This window comes from Anomaloglossus baeobatrachus, chromosome 6, assembly GCF_048569485.1.
Source record: "Anomaloglossus baeobatrachus isolate aAnoBae1 chromosome 6, aAnoBae1.hap1, whole genome shotgun sequence".
Taxonomy (NCBI): Eukaryota; Metazoa; Chordata; class Amphibia; order Anura; family Aromobatidae; genus Anomaloglossus; species Anomaloglossus baeobatrachus.
In genome coordinates this window covers 69,277,814-69,293,788 of record NC_134358.1, presented here as the reverse complement: position 1 = coordinate 69,293,788, position 15,975 = coordinate 69,277,814, and the positions used below count along the sequence as shown (strand labels likewise).

The window sequence follows — 15,975 nt, the reverse complement described above, 5'->3', positions numbered from 1 at the left end:
TGGGACTGTTTCTGAATATCGGGAAAGTCCTGGTAAATCTGTCACAGCTGGGGAGGATAGTGATGGAGGACCTGCTCCATGGAGGCCAGAAGGACCAGAAGTCTCATCAGCTACTTCTCTGTGCTCCAAGTAGACGCTTCCTTTATTCTCATTACTGTAATAAGAGCCTTTCATCTTTCTAGAATTATTTAATTTGTGTAATTTTTTTTTTCATTTTCCGCAGCCCATACTTATTTCATTTACTTTTGTGGTAACAATTTGTCCTCGTCCTACTGCTCGTAGATTCAGGACATTACATTATGAGCTGACGTTTATCAAGATGGAGCACGGTGAACTGTCTGGGATCAGTACAGAACTATCTCTTCTATGAGGCTTAGATGCCTCTAATGGTTAACTGGCATCTGGTATACTTACATCCCATAATGATCTGTCAACTTCTGTGGTACACAGACTGCAATTCCTGGACTACATCCCCCATAATGATCATCAATCTGTGCAAAAACCACAATCTTGTGATGCTTCTGATGCTTAATCTACATTTTCAGAGGCACACGCAGCTATGGTATTATGTACTATGCCTCCCATGGAGTCCAAATAGCGCTATTCTCCGGGATCCAAAATAGATTAAAGGTGTAGATACTTCGAATGATGACGAAACAATTTAACTGGACATTTATGGGTCCTCCAGGACTCACATCCAACTCTGCAGTTTCTAAAGGGGGCTTTACACGCTGCGACATCGCTATCGATATATCGTCGGGGTCATGTCGTTAGTAACGCACATCCGACGCCGTTAGCGACATCGCAGCGTCTGACACCAATGAGTGATGATCAACGAGCGCAAAAACGTGAAAAGTCGTTGCTCGTTGACACGTCGTTCATTTCCTTAATATCGTTGCTGCTAAGGTGCGATGTTGTTCGTCGTTCCTGCGACAGCACACATCTCTATGTGTGGCACCGCAGCAATGACGATCATCTCCTTACCTGCGTCCACCGGCAATGAGGAAGGAAGGAGGTGGGCGGGATGTTACATCCCGCTCATCTCCATCCCTCCTCTGCTATTGGACGGCTGCCGTGTGACGTCGCTGCGACGCCGAACAAACCGCCTCCTTAGAAAAGAGGCGGATCGCCGGCCAGAGCGACGTTGCAGGGAAGGTAAGTGCATGTGACGGGTGTTAGCGATGTTGTGCGCCACGGGCAGTGATTTGCCCGTGACGCACAACCGACGGGGGCGGGTACACTTCCTAGCGATATTGGTACCGATAGCGCAGCATGTAAAGTACCCTTAAGGCTACGTGCCCACGATCAGTGTTTCCAACGTTTTGGATGCAGCATGTTTCAGCTGCATCCTAAACTCTGACGTACAGTACAAGAACAGTGGATGTAATTTCTAGAAATCCCATGCCCACTGTGCGTGTGTGGCCCGCAGAGAAAACTGGCCTGCAGTGTGGTTTTCCGAGCCACAGCATGTAAGTTCTTTGCTGTGGAGTCGCAAGTTTTCTCCGAAGGGAGAACACAAGTGAGAGACCGCAGCGCCCCAAACCCGGATAATGGGCACGAGTAGCTGCAGTCTCCTGCCTTGTCTTTCAGAGGAGACTTGCAGCCCCGTAGGTCAGGAGCCACCGCACCCAGGACGCAGCGGGTCCTGACTGTTAGCACGTATCCTAAAGGCTACTTTACACACTGCGATATCGGTCCCGATATCGTTAGTGTGAGTACCCGCCCCCATCTGTTGCGCGACACAGGCAAATCGCTGCCCGTGCCGCACAACATCGCCCAGACCTGTCACACATACTTACCTGCTCGGTGACGTCGCTGTGACCGGCGAACCGCCTCCTTTCTAAGGGGGCGGTCCGTGCGGCGTCACAGCGACGTCACGGAGCGGCCGCCCAATAGCAGCGGAGGGGCGGAGATGAGCGGGACGTAACATCCCGCCCACCTCCTTCCTTCCGCATAGTGGCCAGGAGGCAGGTAAGGAGAGCTTCCTCGTTCCTGCGGCGTCACACATACCGATGTGTGCTGCCGCAGGAGCGACGAACTACATCGTTACTGCTGCAGTAACGATAATCGAGAATGGACCCCCATGTCACCGATGAGCGATTTTGCACGTTTTTGCAACGATGCAAAATCGCTCATCGGTGTCACACGCAACGGCATCGCTAATGCGGCCGGATGTGCGTCACCAATTCCGTGACCCCAACGACTCCGCATTAGCGATGTCGCAGCGTGTAAAGCCCCCTTTAGGGTCTGTTCATATTGCGTTTGGACCACATCAGTGGCTCCATTGGGACTTCCGTCGGGATCCTTGAAAAAAAGATTTATATGAAATCCTGGTGGTGCCATTCGCGTTGCTTACTTTCTGCTCTGGAAGCCGGTTTGGCAGTCTTGTCCATCTTTCTAAAACAGGCACATGAGAGGGGTCATCTACACTTTTGTGCCACTCTCAAAGGCGGATACTGCCAAAACAGGGGCTAGACGGACCAAAAAGGGACTTCATATGCCTCATCAAAGTGAATGGGTCCGTCAGGAGGTTCTGCCCAAATCCCTTTTTCTCAGGGCTTCAGCTGGAAACCTTAATAGATCCAGTGTAGTGATGGGTGAATAGTACCGAATACCTAGTACTATTCCAGTATTCCTCACGAATAACGAACCTAATGCAAGTCAATGGGGAACCCCAGCATATTTCTGGGAAATCTTCAAGAAAAATATTGGGTTTCCCATTGACTTTCATTAGGTTCGTTATTAGGGATGATTGAATACTTCGATTATTCGGCTCCGCGAATATCTTCCGAATACCTCACCACTATTCAAATACTCGATGCACAATGTAAGTCTATGGGAAACCCGAATAACAACTATTCGGAACTATTCAGGCTTCCCATAGACTTACATTGCGCATCGAATAGTTGAATAGCGGCGAGGTATTCGTAAAATATTCGCGAAGCCGAATAATCGAAGTATTCGATCATCCCTATTCGTTATTCGTGAGGAATACTTGAATAGTACCAGGTATTTGGTACAAATAATCCGTTGGCCCAATGCAATACGACTCCGGCCTTATCTGCAAATTCTGATCACGACCATTTGGAAAACTGTGGGGCAGATTTAATGGAGTTGGCACATTTTTAGATTGCCCTAAAGTAAAAAAATGAAATGTATATTTTGAGCCATTGTACATTTGCATTTTCTAATATAAAGCGTAAAGTCCATCTATCCTTTCAAAAAAGTTGTATACAGTTAGGTCCAGAAATATTTGGACAGTGACACAATTTTCGCGAGTTGGGCTCTGCATGCCACCACATTGGATTTGAAATGAAACCTCTACAACAGAATTCAAGTGCAGATTGTAACGTTTAATTTGAAGGTTTGAACAAAAATATCTGATAGAAATTGTAGGAATTGTACACATTTCTTTACAAACACTCCACATTTTAGGAGGTCAAAAGTAATTGGACAAATAAACCAAACCCAAACAAAATATTTTTATTTTCAATATTTTGTTGCGAATCCTTTGGAGGCAATCACTGCCTTAAGTCTGGAACCCATGGACATCACCAAACGCTGGGTTTCCTCCTTCTTAATGCTTTGCCAGGCCTTTACAGCCGCAGCCTTCAGGTCTTGCTTGTTTGTGGGTCTTTCCGTCTTAAGTCTGGATTTGAGCAAGTGAAATGCATGCTCAATTGGGTTAAGATCTGGTGATTGACTTGGCCATTGCAGAATGTTCCACTTTTTTGCACTCATGAACTCCTGGGTAGCTTTGGCTGTATGCTTGGGGTCATTGTCCATCTGTACTATGAAGCGCCGTCCGATCAACTTTGCGGCATTTGGCTGAATCTGGGCTGAAAGTATATCCCGGTACACTTCAGAATTCATCCGGCTACTCTTGTCTGCTGTTATGTCATCAATAAACACAAGTGACCCAGTGCCATTGAAAGCCATGCATGCCCATGCCATCACGTTGCTTCCACCATGTTTTACAGAGGATGTGGTGTGCCTTGGATCATGTGCCGTTCCCTTTCTTCTCCAAACTTTTTTCTTTCCATCATTCTGGTACAGGTTGATCTTGGTCTCATCTGTCCATAGAATACTTTTCCAGAACTGAGCTTCATGAGGTGTTTTTCAGCAAATTTAACTCTGGCCTGTCTGTTTTTGGAATTGATGAATGGTTTGCATCTAGATGTGAACCCTTTGTATTTACTTTCATGGAGTCTTCTCTTTACTGTTGACTTAGAGACAGATACACCTACTTCACTGAGAGTGTTCTGGACTTCTGTTGATGTTGTGAACGGGTTCTTCTTCACCAAAGAAAGTATGCGGCGATCATCCACCACTGTCATCCGTGGACGCCCAGGCCTTTTTGAGTTCCCAAGCTCACCAGTCAATTCCTTTTTTCTCAGAATGTACCCGACTGTTGATTTTGCTACTCCAAGCATGTCTGCTATCTCTCTGATGGATTTTTTCTTTTTTTTCAGCCTCAGGATGTTCTGCTTCACCTCAATTGAGAGTTCCTTAGACCGCATGTTGTCTGGTCACAGAAACAGCTTCCAAATGCAAAACCACACACCTGTAATCAACCCCAGACCTTTTAACTACTTCATTGAGTACAGGTTAACGAGGGAGACGCCTTCAGAGTTAATTGCAGCCCTTAGAGTCCCTTGTCCAATTACTTTTGGTCCCTTGAAAAAGAGGAGGCTATGCATTACAGAGCTATGATTCCTAAAGCCTTTCTCCGATTTGGATGTGAAAACTCTCATATTGCAGCTGGGAGTGTGCACTTTCAGCCCATATTATATATATAATTGTATTTCTGAACATGTTTTTCTAAACAGCTAAAATAACAAAACTTGTGTCACTGTCCAAATATTTCTGGACCTAACTTTATATCATAGGGGCTGCCTAGTGCTGCTGATCAGTGGTGGTCCGAGTCCTGAGACCCCAGCAATTGCTGCTGATGTGCACATTTCTTGCTGCAGTGGCGGACACAGATAGAAAATGGCCCCTGTGCAAGAACAGTTTATCGGCCTTTTGTAGCCCAAAATACACAATTCCTCCTGTTTTTGTGGTGACCAGAAAAATGAACTCTGTGGCCAAAAAAAAAGCACATCTTGTATAGTGTTGAGCGGACCCGGATCTTAAAAATACGGATCCGCACGGTTCGAGGTTCCGATCCGACTCCGACCAGTACCCGGGATCCGGGGTGCACGATCCGGATCCGTTTTTTTCTCTCTCTCTCTCCAAAAAATGCATAAAAAAAACGCATGTGTTTTTCATGCTTTTTTTTTTATACTTTTTTTGACTGCGTTTTTCATGCTTTTTTTGACCATGCGTTTTTCATGCATTTTTGATCATTAATGGGTGAAAAAAGCAGGGAAAAAAGCAAAAAGAGTTGACATGCTGCATTTTTTTGTGGTCACCACAAAATGCAGCCCAAAAAAAAGCAACATGCGCACAGCAAAACTGAAATCTCATAGACTTTGCCGGGGAAGGAAAAGAATGCAGTTTGTGGTAACTAAAAGATCACCACCACAAAATGCACCAAAAAGCATCAAAAACTGCAGTGTGCGCATGGGGCCTTAGGTAGAAATGGGCAACCCAACCTCTTGGGTCCCTGTGCGGTTGCACCAATGATATACCTCCTCCCCAAAAACTGTATACCCATAAACTCCTCATAATGGATGTCAACATGTGGTATTTTTGCTGTATTTTGGGCCATTAAGCACTATGTTTTGAGGATAATGAATAGATTACTAGCTGACTTTAGTTATACTGGCTGATTATGATTTCTGTAGAAAATTAACTTTTAAGTGTGTGCTGTCTCTTTAGTCACGCTATCCCCCTGGTTCCTGCTTGTGGGGTGTGTGCAGTGAATGGTGTACACTTGACCCTCCTTCCACCATGTGCGCAGTGCACGGATGATGCCAGTCACCCAATTTACTGCACATAAGATTTCTGCAAACAGAAATCAACATATCTAGTTTAGGGTAATTGTGCATAAATACCTATTAGCCAGAATACCTAAAACCATGCTAGTACACTTATTTCTGGTTTCTGAAAGCCCTTGTTCCCAGACACAATTTGTTTTTGTTTTTTTAAATGTGCTTTACTCACCCTTCTCTGGTCCAGAACAGAGTCTTCCCTGCTGAGTTTGTCATTGTCTGTAGCTCTGATGTTGCTGCAGCGAATCATTAAAGGGAACCTGTCACCACTTTTTTGGCCTATAAGCTGCGGTCACCACCACCGGGCTCTTATATACAGCATTCTAACATGCTGTATATAAGAGCCCAGGCCGGGGGTATAACATAAAAAACACTTTATAATACTTAACGGTCGCGCTGTGGGCCTTATGGGCATCTCCGTTGTCCTGCCCGGTGCCGGCGCTTCCTCTTTCAGCCATCTTCGTCCTCTATATGAAGCCTGGGTGCATGACGCGTCCAACGTTATACACACTCGCCGCTCCTGCGCAGGCGCACTACAATACTTAGATTTGCCCTGCTCAGGGAAGATCAAAGTGTGCCTGGTCAGGACCTGAATGCCGGCGAGTGTGGATGACGTCGGACCCGTCATGCACCGCGGTTAGAGAAGAAGGAAAACAAAGATGGCCAAAAGAGGCGGTGCTCGGACCAGAGAACCGAGACGCCCTTAAGGCCCACAGAGCGACCGTTAGGTAAGTATTATAAAATGTATTTTATGTTGTACCCCCGGCCTGGGCTCTTATATACAGCATGTTAGAATGCTGTATATAAGAGCCCGGTATTGGTGGCCGCAGCTTATAGGCCAAAAAAGTGGTGACAGACTCCCTTTAAGTTCAGTGGCTCTGTCTGTGTAGATGGCAAAAGGAACGCAAAGCCACTGTGCTCAGTTGTTGGCAGCTGCAATATGGGAGCCTGGTTCAGAAACAATTCTGGGCCTGGGGAGGATAAGTAAAGCACAGTCATTTTTTTTAAAACAATGGGGAGTGAGGTTTTATGAAATCGAAAAAAAAATTAAATAGCCACACAACGCGATTCTGATAATCCATAATCCAGCGGATTAAATTTAAGGCTATGCAGAGGTATCAGAAAAAATTGACTTCCTGCCACATTAAAGATTTATTTAGAAATCAGTCAGCACAGAATTTTGGACCTAAAAATGACATGATGATAAAAGCTGGACATTATATATAAGGGGTTACATATCCAGGGTTTGCCGGTCAATCATTGCTGCCCTCGCTGTAGTAGTAGCCGGATGCACGTCCAGATGCAGGAGCGGACTCGGCACGTTGTGTACTTTATAGCCATTAGCCATGAATTGAGTACAGCTCCCCAAGACTGACACTTGGTACGGTACCGGCCATTCCGCAGTAAGATAGCCGCTCCATTCCTCGGCTGTCCTTGGCTCTGATGTAATGCCGCATAATGCATTTGGCTTTGCCATTACTGTAATACACATTTAGGATTAATTACTGGAAGAAAAATGATTACATTACTCAATCGACTGAAGAAGACAAAGAAAACAATGCGGTTACCTCGGGCCAAAGGACATGATCCTTACTCGTCACCCGGCTAGTTCAATTAAATGTCATTATAAAATCACCTTGTTAGTTCAGTTTATTAATGCAGTTACCTTCGTTATAAAACCATCCCCGTTATTCTGATGGCTCGTAACGAGCAATCCGTTCATAGTGTTGTTATACTCAGAATCTTGAATCACCAATGTCAAAAAGTCATCAATTCTCATATTTTCTATACTCCCCAGAAATCCATGACGCATACGGTTCATGAATTTTGTGCAACAGTTTAATTTTTTTTTATTTTTGTCTATTTTTTTTGCAACTTTTTTTTAGCTTAAAAAGTTGAGTGTTTAGTTAAATGTTCCAAACTTTGCAGGGGGGTGGAATCAATGAATCAATTGACAAAATGTGGAAACCCCAAATCCTGCCTGTAATGCCTAACAAAAAAATATACAGTCAAACATAAAATAGGCTTTAGGAAAGGCGCAAAATAAGGCTGTGTGCCCACAATAAGCTGTTGGTGATTTTTTTGACGCTGCGTATTTTCACTGCATCTTACAGTTCCAGAAAAGTGAATGGGATTTATAGAAATCTCCTGCCCGATGAGCTTCTTTAGTTAAGTTGCGTAAACGGAAATGCGGTGCGTGTCTAAGCTGGTCAGTTTCTCTTTTGGGTACGCTGAGTTTTCTTTGCAGATTTTCCCCATAGACGTGCATTAGATGCGGAAAATCCGCATGTAAAAAAGGCATATGCATTTTTTGTGCGTTTCCGCTGCAAAAAAGCATGTAATCCACACCTATGACTATCAGTAAACATTTGTCAAAGCCAAATACTAGGAAGTTTCAAAAAGAAAGCAGCTTTTCTTAAAGCATGACAGACCAGAGACAAAAAGTACAGCGTCAAAAACACGAGAAAAGCACATATTAAAAAACCCACAGAGAAGAAGACACAAGTAACCTAAATTACATAATAGGTGCAGAAATTCTCAGACATCTAAAACTCACCAAAAGCTTGTCAAGGAAACGTAGCCTAGAAGAAGAATATATCGTCAATAAAAAACAGTAAAAAAAAACACTAAAACCTAGACAAAAAAGGTTCAAATACAATAATTAATTGGATCCTTAGTGGTAGAAAACAATTTGAGAAATCAGAATCATAGGTTATCCTCCTTGTGCGTGTTCACTTATTCCTTCTATCGTCAGGTATGTGGGCACATATGTGATGTAGGACCGCTCATTCTCTACATCCCTGGAGGCCAAACCTACTGGACTCCATCAATATGGGCTTTCTGACAAGTATTGTAAAAATGATCCGTTACGAAACTCGATCAATGGTAATATTGCTGAGAGGTACAGAAGAAACAGGAATAAGAGAAGTGCTGCCAGTAGGAGTATCCAGAGGACTGCCACAAAAGATTTTAGTTTTTTTCTCTCCATGAACTAATACATACAAGCAACGGGTTTCCAAACTGATCAGGTTTATTCATGATGCATCCCATACATTTTTTTATTTTTTTGTTTTGCATTTCTCCAGTTAGCCCTACTGACGGCGCTCCGCTTATTCCTGTTTCCTGTTTTTTTTCCTGCACCTTTCAGCAATTTGAGGCTAAGTTGGTTTCACAGGTGGAGCAGTGTCCCTGTGTCTTGACCTGTACTGGGTGAGCACTCTTCCCATTACTCCCTTAAGGAGACTTGGTTTATCTGGCATCACCTTGTGTCTCGCTGTTGTGTCTTGAGTTGACCTATACAGGGTGAGCACATACTCTTCACGTCACTCCCTTTAGGAGATTTGGTTTATCCGTTGTCACTTTTTGTCTTTGTGTTGTGTCTTGTCCTATACAGGGTGAGGGCATACTCTTCACATCACTTCCTTTAGGAGACTTGGTTTATCTGGCATCACCTTGTGTTTCGGTGTTGTGCCTTATACTATACAGGGTGAGCACATACTCTTCACATCACTTCTTTTAGGAGACATGGTTTATCCGGCATCTCCTTGTATCTCAGTACCTGTGTCTTGTCCTAAACATTATGAACACATACTCTTCACATCACTCCCTTAGAAGACTTGGTTTATCCAGCGTCTCCTTGTGTCTCGGTGTTGTGCCTTGTCCTTATACAGGGTGAGCATATACTCTTCACATCACTTCCTTTAGGATATTTGGTTTATCCAGCCTCACCTTGTGTCTCTGTGTTGTCTTTACTTATACAGGGTGTACACTTACTCTTCACATCACTCCCTTTAGGAGACTTGGTTTATCCGGCGTCACCTTGTCTCTCGGTGCTGTGCCTTGTCCTATACAGGGTGAGCACATACACTTCACATCACTCCCTTAGAAGACTTGGTTTATCCAGCGTCTCCTCGTGTCCCGGTGTTGTGCCTTGTCCTTATACAGGGTGAGCATATACTCTTCACTCCACTTCCTTTAGGACACTTGGTTTACCAGGCATCACCTTGTCTCTCGGTGCTGTGCCTTGTCCTATACAGGGTGAACACATACTCTTCATATCAGTCCCTTTAGGAGATTTAGTTTAACCGGCCTCACCTTGTGTCTCGGGGTTGTCTTGACTTTTACAGGGTGTGCACTTACTCTTCACATCTGTCCCTTTAGTAGATTTGGTTCATCCGGCGTCAACTTGTGTCTCGGTGTTGTGTTTTGACCTATACAGGGTGAGCACATACTCTTCATATCAGTCCCTATAGGAGATTTGGTTTATCTGGCGTCACCTTATGTCTCGGTGTTGTGTCTTGACCTATACAGGGTGAGCACATACTCTTCACATCTGTCCCTTTAGGAGATTTGGTTTATCTGGCGTCACCTTATGTCTCAGTGTTGTACCTTGTCCTATACATGGTGAGCACATACTCTTCACATCACTCCCTTTAGGAGATTTTGTTTATCTGGCGTCACCTTATGTCTCGGTGTTGTGTCTTGACCTATACAGGGTGAGCACATACTCTTCATATCAGTCCCTTTAGGAGACTTGGTTTATCCGGCCTCACCTTTTGTCTTGATGTTGTGTCTTGACCTATATAGGGTGAGCATATACTCTTCACATCTGTCCCTTTAGGAGATTTGGCTTATCCGGCATCACCTTGTGTTTTGGTGTTGTCTTCACCTATACAGTGTGAGCCCATACTCTTCACATCACTCCCTTTAGGAGATTTAGTTTATCCGGCCTCACCTTGTGTCTCGGTGTTGTCTTGACTTATACAGGGTGAGCACATACTCTTCACATCACTCCCTTTAGGAGACTTGGATCCGGCATCTCCTTGTGTCTCGCTGTCGTGTCTTGACCTATACAGGGTGAGCACATGCTCCTTTATGATTAATGTTAGTTATCCATGCATTTTATAAAGCAGGCATGATCCATTTGCACATAATGAAATACGCTCAGCCATATGGTCATTATTACTGTAAAAACATGACCATACTGAACTGATACATTGGCACAGAACTGCAGAATGTTCCAAGAATGTTTTCTCACCCGACGTTCAGATCCAGATGATTGCAAACATGTCCTGAACAATTAAGTTTCCCGTAACATACTTTGTGTGGGTGGCGCTGATCAAAGCATTGCTTGAAGGCGAACTCTACATGTGGACCTGTCATGGTATTAGGATTTCTGAACATTAAAGACAGAAATGTGAATACTGTAGAATTGAATTACATGTAAGAGTAGAATTAAAGTGCTCTGTCATCAGCACCTCCAAAGCATATTCTGTTTTTGGCCTATGCACCGTGCTCTTAGCTAGGTAGTAATGCCTAGGTCCAACATTTCATTGTTTCTTGGCTAAAAATACATGCCTTTATGTAAGAAAAAATCCTCAAAAAGTGTCCATATCCTTCAAGAAAAAAATCACACAACCTTTATTAGTAGAGAAGGCGTGAATCAATTTGCAAGACATGGTCCAGCAGCCAAGTTAGTGATCTGTGGCCGCCGGACAGGACCAAGAATCACCCCATCCGCGGCGCTTCCTTTGATATGTCGGACTGATGGAAAGTTATCATTGCAGGTGATACACACGTGGCGTCGCTCCAGGCCGGCTAATCAAAAGAAAGACTGTGGATGTCGTCAGGTAACAGGCGGCTCTCAGGGCTTCCATCCAGTGACCACAGATCACTGACGTAGCTGATGGACCGCCTCCTGCAAATTGATTCACACAAACTCTAATCAAGAACTTTTCTTCTTTCTAAGCATCATGTACCAGCTCCTAATTGTTCAGACACTTATACAAACCCATTAGATACAAAATATTGGCCATAATTAATACACCGAGGGGATGACAAAATAGAATCCCTCGGGAGTGATGCCAACTCCAAAAGGCATATCAAGAAAGGAGAAAAAGGAGATGAGGCACAAATGCAATTCAAAACTGTATATTTTTATTAATGATGATTAAAAGACAAATATGAAACAGTACAAAAGGACATAGAGAACATGGAATAGGTCACCATGGTGTGGACAGGAAGAATTCTTCCCATGTAAAATGGTTAAAGGGGTAAAAAGATTGCCAAACAGAACCAGCAAGGAATTTATATATCTATATATGAATTGTATAGATGTATATAAAAATACACAATGTAATAGTGAAGCATTTTGCGTTCTAATTCTCTGAGTTTTGCATTTACCTTATATATGGTTCACTATTATATTGTGTATTTTTATGTACATCTTCCTATCCACACCATGGTGACCTATGCCATGTTCTGTATGTCCTTTTGTACGGTTTCATATTTGTCTTTTAATCATCATTAATAAAAAATATACATTTTTGAATTACATTTGTGCCTTATCTCCTTTTTCATCTTTCTTGACATAAACAAACCCTTAGGGGGGCTGTACACGTTGCGACATCACTTCCAAAATATCGTCGGGGTCACGTCATTAGTGACGCACATCCGGCGCCGGTAACAACATCGCAACGTGTAAATCCTAGATGCGCCGATAAACGATCGCAAAAGCGTTGAAAATCGGTGATCTGTGTAGCGTCGGTCATTTTCATAATGTCGGGTCGACCGCAGGTACGATGTTGTTTGTCGCTCCTGCAGCAGCACACATCGCTGTGTTTAAACCCGCAGGAGCGACAAACATCTCGCGGGATGTTATGTCCCGCTCATCTCCACCCCTCTGCTTCTATTGGCCGGTCGATTAGTGACGTTGCGGTGACGCCGCACGCACATCCCCCCTTGAAGGAGGGATAGTTCGGCAGTCACAGCGACGTCGCCGACCAGGTATGTGCGTGTGATGCTGCCGTAGCGATAATGTTCGCTACGGCAGCGATCAACACATATCGCATGTGCGACGAGGGCGGGTGCTATCGCGCTCGACATCGCTAGCAGATGCTAGCGATGTTGCAACGTGTAAAGTACCCCTTAGACCCCGATACATCAAGACCGGTGTTGTTCAAGTCGGAGTGCTGGAGTCAGACACTCCTGATTCATGAAGAGGCGTTGGACACGTGGCTCGCCGGTCCCTGCTGGAGTAAGATTTGTGGCTTAGCGAACGCCACCAACTGTCATGAATTTGATGAGCATTGGTCGTCATGTCCCCCTCCCACCTCCACCAAAAGTCACAATTTCATCACAGTCTCGAGGAGCGCTAAAATTTTGCAACTTTTCAAAGCTTTTTATGCCAAAATATTACCATACAAACTTTGATGTATTGGCCCCATAGAATTCCATGATACTCCTCTTTTGATTAGCAAGCCTGACACGATGTCTTTTTTGCGGCATCACGCACATCTGATGTATTGCAAAGAATCCATTAATCAAGCAGGAGGAGCTGGAGTAACAGAGGCTTCAGACCTACCATAGCACTTCAGCCTCATTTCCATATCAATGCAAACGTTGATTTCTCAGTAACAGAGGAGCAGCCTGGTCATGAATAGGTATTGCTGGACTTGTCTTTGAAAGAGCTACATGTGCAGATAAATAGTTTGGGGGTGAAATTGTGCTGACAGATTCACTTATCTCCTGCCTGACCAGGCTATTTTCTGTTTTTGTGCTGCCGTTTTCACCTACCCTTTTTCTTAGCGCCATAACTTTTTTAGCTATGGTAGATCTGAAACCTCTGTCACTCCAGCTCTGTTCCCAGGCCAGCACTGCCTCCTCTTGCTTGACTGACTACCTTTATGCTGTGACTTCAAGCAAACAAGCCGTTGGTCAAGCAGGAGGAGGCGGTGCTGGGCGAGGAATAGAGCTGGAGTGACAGAGGCTTCAGACCTACCATAGCATTTCAGCCTCATTTCCATATCAATTCAAATGTTGATTTCTCATATTAAGGTATTACTGGACTTGTCTTTTAGAGCGCTACATGTGCAGATAAATAGTTTGGGGGTTAAACCTGTTGACATATTCCCTTTAAAGACCACACATATGAAATAAGCTTTCCTGTTGTAGCAGCTGCAGCATATTATTGCTTCTCACTGAGTAGGTATATACCCCCGTAGTAATCACTTACGGTAATCGTCCAGGGGGGCACTCAATGCCGAGCAGCTCTAAATTAGAGATAAACACTTGTAATAAACTTGAAGTGTTTTTCCTGTTACATTGGAGATGAAGTGTTCTTGGTGTTCAGGATGAAGGAGCTATTTAGATGCCTCCATGTTGTTTATGAGCAACCTGATTCCCAGAAGAAATCATTTGTTTTGGCATTGAGACCTCGCTATAGATGAGATCGAGCCAAGGACTACTTTAGGCCAAGTTCAGTTTTCTAAATTTTGTTGTAGCAAAAACAAAAAACATTAAGACTTAAAAATTGATTTAAGTTTTGCTGCTCTGTAGGTTCCTCTCCCGTTTTTATTTTTTATTTTCCCAAGGTGTGGATTGTCTCCTTTAAAAAGTTCCCATTCCCCGGGGTCAGTTTGAAGCTCTTGGAGCACAATGCAAACCTAGTTGCAGAAACCAAATGTCACTTTGACTTTACCAATATAGATATCATTGATAAATCCCGTGCCAGTCGAAAAGGTGGACATTATTTGTAAATTGATCTGTTGGACTGACAATCCCTTTAACACATCTAGCAAGATGGTCCAAATCTACGGTGTCACACACCTTGCACTGCTGTCATCCATTTAGTTGCTTCATCTGCCTGTCTGGTCTAGTTTTAAGCTTTTTAAATTTTAAGAAAATGTGAATAAATCGCTCTTGTTATACTTTAACCCTTTAGTGACGGAGCTAATTTTCACCTTAATGACCAGACCAAATTTTGCAATTCTGACCAGTGTCACTTCATGAGGTTATAACTCTGGAACGCTTCAACGGATCCCGGTGATTCTGAGATTGTTTTTTCGTCACATATTGGACTTCATGTTACTACCAAATTTAGGACAATATTTTTTGTGTTTATTTATGAAAAAAATTGAATATTGGCAAAAATTTTGAAAATTTAGCAATTTTCAACTTTTGAATTTTTATACCGTTAAACCAGAGATTTCTGTGACACAAAATAGTTAATAAATAACATTTCCCACATGTCTACTTTACATCAGCACAATTTTGGAAACAAAATTTTTTTTCGTTAGGAAGTTAGAGGGGTTCAAAGTTTATCAGCAATTTCTCATTTTTACATCAAAATTTACAAAACCAGTTTTTTAGGGACCACATCACATTTGAAGTGACTTCAATAGGCCTAGATGACAGAAAATACCCAAAAGTGACACCATTCTAAAAACTGCACCCCCCAAAGTACTCAAAACCACATTCAAGAAGTTTATTAACCCTTCAGGTGCTTCACATGAACAAAAGCAATGTGGAATGAAAAAAAGCAAAAATTAAATTTTACCTAAAAATGTTGCTCTAACCCAAATTTATTCACTTTTAGAAGAAATAACACAACAAAATGGACCTCAAAACTTGTTCTTCACTTTCTTATGAGCGCGCCGATACCCCACATGTGGTCAGAAACCTCTGTTTGGACAAATGGGAGGGCTCGGAACAGAAGGAGCAATATTTGAATTTTGGAAAGCAAATTTGGCTGAAATAGATTGCGAGCACCATGTTGCATTTACAGGTCCGCTAAGGTACCTAAACAGAAGAAATCCCTCACAAGTGACACCATTTTGGAAACTAGACCCCTCAAGGCTTCTATCTAGGGGTATAGTGAGCATTTTGGATCCACAGGTACTTCACAGATTTTGTTAACGTTACGTTGTCATATTGAAAATTTCAATAATTTTCTCAAAAATGTTGCTTTAGCATCAATTTTCTCACTTTTTCAAGAGGTAATTCCAAAAATTTGACCTCAAGGTTTGTTAACCACTTTTTTATGAGCGCGGTGATACCTCACATGTGGTCTGAAACCTTTGTTTGGACAAATGGGAGGGCTTGGAACGAAAGGAGCAATATTTGAATTTTAGAAAGGAAATTTGGCTGAAAAAGATTGCGGGCACCATGTCGCATTTGGAGGTCCCCTAAGGTACCTAAACAGCAGAAACCCTGCACAAGTGACCCCATTTTGGAAACTAGGCCCCTCAAGGAATTTATC

The 15,975-nt window shown here is 43.2% G+C and overlaps 1 protein-coding gene across 50 annotated transcripts in view; it reads left to right on the top strand.

Annotated features, from left to right (window-relative positions):
* Positions 1 to 15,975, top strand: part of RIMS2 (regulating synaptic membrane exocytosis 2) — a 990,720-nt gene that overhangs the window by 893,781 nt on the left and 80,964 nt on the right. The window lies entirely within an intron of this gene.